Here is a 7,154-nt window from a genome sequence, read left to right as displayed (position 1 = left end):
AATGATTCTGGGGCTTCGTTTGACATACTTTGGGCATGTTGCAAGGAGGGACAGGTCCTTAGAGAGGGTCATCATGCTTGGGAGAGTGGAGGGATGGCGCAAGAGGGGAAGACCCTCTATGAGATGGATTGATTCAGTGACTGGGGTAATCGGGATGGGTGTGTCAGAGGCAGTGTGATTGGCACAGGACTGAGCAGAGTTTAGGGCTGTTGTACATAGGGTCGCTATGAGTCGCAAATGGCACATAACAACAGCAACAACACCATATCAAGATAGGAGGGAGGCTGATACAATTTGGAATTCACCCTGTAGCACTAACGCAATCCTTAAATGTTTACAGGGGTAGGCCTTAAGAGTCTACATAATTCTTAGTTTATATTTACTGAATTCTTTCCCTCCTGAGATAAGCATAAGGTAAACAATAGAGAAGAATTTGGCCTTATTTGCAAAAGACTTCCCCATGATCCTTTGTTTTTCTTTACCACTTCCTTGTGATTTTTTCCTTTGGCTTACCTTCCTGATTTTCAATAAAAATCCAGAAAGGTATAGTATAGGGGCTGCAGTTCTCCCAACTGTTAGCCCCTGCCTTCACACTTTCTGGACTGTCCTTCATTCCTGTGTCCCCCCATCTCTGTCTTTTCCTTTGGTCAATAATTCTCTTCAGCCTTTGTATATTTAGAACATATCCCACCCCATCAGAGTCCCTGTGTTTTGCTGTTTGCCATCAGTTGAGCATTACTCATAGCAACCCTATGAACAAAAGGCCTGAAGTCTTTCTATAACTATCATAGCTTCTCCAGGTTCATAGACTTTCCATACGTATGTGGTTTAGGAAGTGGATTGCATTCCTGATTCCAAAGAGCAGCAATCCACTATTCTAGTATGGAATTTTTAATCATCCAATGCTGCTATAACAGAAATACCATAGGTGGGTGGTTTCAATGAACCCAGTCCCTATAGTCACACACAAATGTGGGTACAGCCTACTATGTCCATTCCTGCTGTCCTGTGAGCTGTGTGGTGGTCCAAAGTGTAGGTTAGGTGCTCGCTGGTGACAAGAGCCTCTAGGTGATAGAAATACCTCCTCCTGGGCTTTACCTCTACTGACTGGGCCCAGTTCACCAGCTCAGCTGTCTAGAAATCATCTTTTTTCCTAACCAACCTGAGAAGCCCACCCTTGCTTAAGCTGAAAAGAGCAATATGAAATTCTAACGGGACCGCTACCAGCTGGACAGGCTGTGCCCTGGGCTGGGACTGTGACATGTGAGTTCGTTCCACTAAGAGATGGTGAGCTGGTCTTGTCTGCCTCCCAGCTTGGCCCAGCTCATACTCTCCTGCTGTAACACATCAGGAGGCGGGCTGCACAGAGCATGTAGGACACCCGAGAACTTGCATTTTCAGATAAATTACAAAACACATTTTTAGCATATGTATGTTCCAAATATTGTTTTTCTTGCTCAAATAGACGCATCCTATATGTGGTCTTTTGTAAATACATAGCTGTAGTCTTGCTTCTTTTTTTAGTATGAATATGATTGCATCCCAAACATTACACACTTTATTGCCAGTATTACATTACAAATGCATTCTCCAAGTGACGCAAACTGCAGGAGATACCAGAGCTCAGCTGTGTCTGAGGGCTGCAATTCAAAGTCTACCCAGAGGGACTTAAAGGGAAAAAAATATATTTAAAAAAAATCAGCTATCAAAACTCCTCTGAACACAGCTCTGCTCTGACTGTCAAGGGGTTTTCAAGCAGGGTCAGCTCACCCACCATTGGTTAATCAGATATCTCAATATTACTTTTTAAAAGTATAAGTATATACAAAATATTGCATTTTAAAAAATGTGTGTGGTGTTGAATCACTCAGAGGCTATCCTAGTGGTAATAAGCTGTGCTGCAATCCCAAAGACATGTGATTTGAATCCACTAGCTGCTCTGTGGAAGAAGGATGAGCAATCTCCTCCTGTGAGATTTACTGCCTCAGAAAACCCATTGGAGGGTCAGCTATGGATCGCTTCTGACTCAGTGGCATAAAATAATAGCAACAACAGCTATTCCTCGGGAGAAAGAGAAGGATAATCACAGTCTCAGAAACCTTCAGGCTGTCTCACTTTGCCCTACAGGGTTGTTATATGTCAATGCCAACACAAAAACATTTTTGAAAGTGAAAAAAAGTTGAAGCAAACTCATTGCCATTGAATTGGAACTGACTTACAGGAATGGACTCATAGTTGACCCTCCAGCAGGTGTCTGAGGCTGTAAATATTGTGAGAGGGGATTGCTCTTCTTTCTCCTGAGGCCCCCACTGATGGATTAGAACTCCCAGAGTTATCAGCCCAGCTCCCTCAATAAAAATGGGAAAGCTCAAATATTACCTTGAATTAACTTATACTTTGAAAAAAAAATATTGCTCATCTGGTATTGAAATCTAACTGTGCTGTACTGTTTGTTGTTGTTGTGTGCTGTCGAGTCAGAACCAACTCATAGCTGACCCTTCAGCAGGTTTTCAGAAGAGGAGATTGCCTATCCTCTTGTGAAGCAGCTGGTGGGTTTGAACCACATACTTTGGGATTGTAATATTTCTATTTATTCTTTCCAGGCAATCTTAGTCTTAAGAAATTCGGTGCTTTGTGAAATGGAGAGACAGATGCTGGAGTAAGCAGTCAGTATATAGAAAGCTCAGAGGGGAGCTGCTGGCTTTCATACATGGGAAGGACGGGACAGAATCGCAAATTAGAAATCAGGTCTGAGCATGTGCTGGCCCCTGGTGGGTTTCTGTCCCTTACCGCCATGGGGCCCTAAGGCAGCAGGAATGTGTCCCTGTCCTCTTCCCACCTGGTGTTTCCTCACCCCACTTTAAGACACATTTCCTTTTAAGCCTCAAGTGTGCTCTTGTGGGCCCATGATGGTGGGGAGTTGAAGTGCTTCCCGAGGACCCAGAAGGTCCCAGAAAGTCCTGCTGGTTGAAACCATCCAGGGGAAAGTAGAGCCAGGCTCTGGGGAGCCTGAGTGCAACTCACCCCACAAAGACTTAGACACCCTGGATTTCATCTTCCTCCTTGACACGGAGGTAGAAGCAGGAGCCATTACCCCCAACCCTGGATTTCTGTGAGGGAATTTGATGTCAAGGGGGAAGGCTGTTGGAGAAGTTATAAAAGCAGGACACAAGGGCCGGAGCATGGGGACCCGAGAGGATCTCACCTTGGACTCTTCAGACAGGACTCAAGAGGGCCAGAAGCATGGCTTGGAAATGGCCAAGGACCTGGGCCTTAGAGGCAGGTGAGTAGCTCTGGAGGAGGGTCTACAGAGGGAATGTGTCATCTAGGGTGGGGTGGGGTGTCCTGAGGTCCTTGGAGATTGCACAGGGGCATGTGAAAGATTCTAGTGTGTGTTCTTCAGTGACTGGAGCTTGGGTGATACCTCTGCTGTCACTATCTTGAATGTCATTGGCCCCAAAGTATCTGTTGGTCCTGATAATCTGATCAGAGGCCAGATATTCCCTGACAAGGACCCCTCCTTCCTTGTTCCTCAGTTCAGCCACAGGTGCACCAATGTCTGTCTCCTTGGTCCCTCCACTTCTGCTCCCAAAACCCTCTTCCCTGGCCCATCAGCCCTTGTTCTCCCTAACCTGCTCGGCTGTATTCTAGGCCCCCATCTGACACTTTATACCAGGTGCTGCTAAGTCACGTCCACCTCAAGTGGGAAGATCCCGTCCTCAGAAGGACTCGTTGTGTGATGTTTGTGTTCCTGTCCACTGGCCTGAGACAAGGGGGGCTCACAACCCAGGCCAAGTTGTCATCAGGGCACCAGCCTGGACTCCTCTGGGCTCCCCTGGACTTGCCTGGGCTCACATGGTACGTGAACCTCCCCAGTATATAGAGTCTCCTGCTGGAAGAGACACATATGGGGTGGGGTTGCCCTCAGTGACATTAGCCAACCAAGTCCAAGGATGGGTCCAACTGCAAGATTAGCTTGATCTGAGCTCTTGAGGTACACAGATTCCTGGGCTTTGAGGAGGTGAACAAAGGGTCCTGGGATACAGACCAACCATCCAGGGTGAGATGGGACCAGCATTCAAAGGCAAACAAGCTGAACCTTCACATCCTCAGTCTCAGAAAATCTGGCATAGAAGGCTCAGTAATAGTGACACATGTTGATGCAGCACTTACCATGTTTCAGCTCTGCAACAACAGTATTGCTATTCCTGTGTCACAGCTTCAGAAACAGAGTCTGAGCAGCCCAGCACTTTGCCTGGACCAGATGCAATGGCAGACATCTAGGTGCAGAGTTGGACAGAATCACCATGACCACACCACCCTGGCTCCCTGCATCCCAGCTGACACCAGAGGATGGACACTGCCAGGGCCCCTCAGCCTCTCTGCAGTCACCATCACCCAGACCCATCTATAGATTCAATACATCTTCCATTAAAACACCCATCAGAATTCCAGGCGCTTTCTTGGGCCCCTGTTCTCCCAAACGGCCTGCCCCTCCAGCTCTGGGCTGCTTGCTCCACTAGCCCGTTCAGTGTTTCAGTCAGTACTGCCCTATAGGATGTTGAACCTGCCAGAGAACATCATAGAGGGACAAGCCACCACCATCTGTCTCCTGGAGTCAGGCCTGGGCTCAACTCTGAGCCACAACGTTAACTGAGGGGAAGAGACAGTATGGTTGGAAGGGCTCCTTGGAGGTGGACAATCCTGCCCTTGTTGGCCAAAGTGTGAGAGACACTGTCTAGAGTAGGAAAAGGAAAGGCAGGGGCCAGGAGGTGCCAGCTGGGTAAGCTCTCCGCAAACAGAAGTCCAGGGGAAAGGGCAGCAGGAAGAGCTGAACAAAGGGCCATGATTCACACTCAGTCAAGCCTGAGACCAGAACAATCTGTTGGCAGGTTTAACCTTGCAATAGGTTTTTCAATCAGGACATGAGTCTTTTCTTTGTTCTTTTTCAGTGTTTCTTTGGCTACTCAAGGTCCCTTTCTTTATCATATAAACTTGTTATGTAGTGTTGAGTCACAACAGACTCATAGCTGACCCTCCAGCAGATTTCCAGAGGCAGCAAATTCCACGAGAAGAGATTGCCTATCTTTCTCCCTCGGAGCAGCTGGTGGGTCCGAACCACATGCCTTTGGGTTGGCAATGCATTACTAGTAGGCCACGAGAGTTTCCTCCATATGAATGTAGAGATTGGCTTTTCCTTTTATTAGGGAAGGTAGAGAAGGCTATTGGAATTGTGATGGGTATCCTGACGGAGGCTGCACTGGCTCTGTAAATGGCTTTGGGTAGTACCTCTAACATTATTAAGTTTTCTGACCTGTGAGCAACGTCTTTCATTTACTTATTATTGTTCTTTTTCTACATTACCAGTGTTATGAGACCACAGAGGGTTCTCACCACCACGGGACATACAGCCTCATCTCTGTAGACGACAGGACACCGACTGAGCTGCTCTCTTTTTCTGCAGACAGCATGCCGTGAGGTTTGGCCTCACCCCTGTCTGTCTAGTGATCCTATTCCACTTTTATCCTTTCCTTTTTTTAAAATTGTGGTTTTAATGAACATTTACAGAAAAGTTGCATTTTTCATTCATTGTTGCACATTTCCCTCCCTACACACCCTTCAAGTTCACTTTTTTTAAAGAAGAAAACTCATTCTTTGTTACATAATTCCTCTTTCCTCCTCAGTCCAATTTGCTATGCACTTCTTATTCTGGACTGTTGGCATGCAAAGAATACCAGTCATATGTCCCTTTTAAACAGTTCTTTCCTTCATCTGTTCCAATGCAATGTTCATTATCTAGCCACTCTTAATTTCCTTCCAACCACCATGCCACTGCTGTTTTATAACAGTGGTGCTATGCTGTATTTGTCCTTTTGTGACTGAGATATTTCACTCAGCATAGTGTTCTCCAGGGTCACCCATGTTGTGTAATAGTTTATGAGTTCCTTGTTTTTCAGTGCTGCATAGTATTCTATTGCCTGAATAAACCACAGTTTTTCTATGCATTCGTTTGCTGATGGGCACCTGGTTTGCTTCCATCTCTTTGCTATTGTGAATAACATAGCAATAAACACGGGTGTGCATATACCTGCTTGAGTGGAAGCTCTGGTTTCTTTAAGTTCTATTCCAAGTAGTGGAATTGCTAGGCCAAATGGTATTTTTATTTCCAACTTTTTGAGAAAGCTCCATACTGCCTTCTGTGGTAGTTGCACCATTTTACACTCCCATCAGCAGTGAATATGGGTTCTAATCTCTCCACAACCTTACCAGCATTTGTTGTTTCCTTACCTTTTCTTTTGTTTTCACTTAAATCCTTTTTCATGGCCTACCTTTCACTAGCTCTTTCTCTGCTTTATGACTTTAGTAAAGTAGTAAGCAGGACTCTTTCCTCTGAGTCTTGAACTCTCCCTCAGCCTGTAACCCAAAGCTACCCCTATGTGCCATCGAGTTGCCTGCGACTCATAGCGACCCTATGTACAACAGCCCTAAAACTGCCCTACCCTGTGCCAATTTCACTGTCTCCTACACATCTACCCTCATAACCCCAGTCACTGAATCAATCCACCTCATAGAGGGTCTTTCCTCCTACACTGTCCCTCCACCCTCCTAAGCATGACATCCCTTTTCAAGGCCTGGTACCTCCTTGCAACATGACCAAAGTATGTCAGACGAAGCTTCAGAATCCTTGCCTCTGAGGAGGAGCCTGGCTTCAGCCTCTCCAGGACAAACCTGTTCATTTTCTTAGCAGTCCATGCATGGTATATTCAATACTCTTCTCCAACACCACAGATCAAAGGCATCAATTCTCCTAGTCATTGTCCAGCTCTCTGATGCATAGCAAGTGATTGCAAAGATAATGGCATGTATCAGGCGCACCTTAGTACCCAGACTGACATCTTTGCTCATCAGGACTTTAGAGAGTTCTCTAACCCAGACTTTCCCATCGCAATATGTCTTTTAATTTCCTGGCAGCACAGTGTTGACTGTGGAGCCAAGCAAACTAAAGCTGTGAACAATCTCAATCTCTTCACCATCCATCCTGGGCCAATTGGCCCAGTGGTGAGAATTTTTATTTTCTTGATAGTGAATCTCAATCCATATTGAAGGCTGCAGTCCTTGACCTTCCACAGCAAGCACTTCAGGTCCTCCTCAGT

This window comes from Elephantulus edwardii, unplaced genomic scaffold (assembly GCF_000299155.1).
Source record: "Elephantulus edwardii isolate Elephantulus edwardi_28Jun2011 unplaced genomic scaffold, EleEdw1.0 scaffold00545, whole genome shotgun sequence".
NCBI classification, from domain to species: Eukaryota; Metazoa; Chordata; class Mammalia; order Macroscelidea; family Macroscelididae; genus Elephantulus; species Elephantulus edwardii.
The sequence above is the reverse complement of the archived record's forward strand: the minus strand, read 5'-3'. Positions refer to the sequence as shown.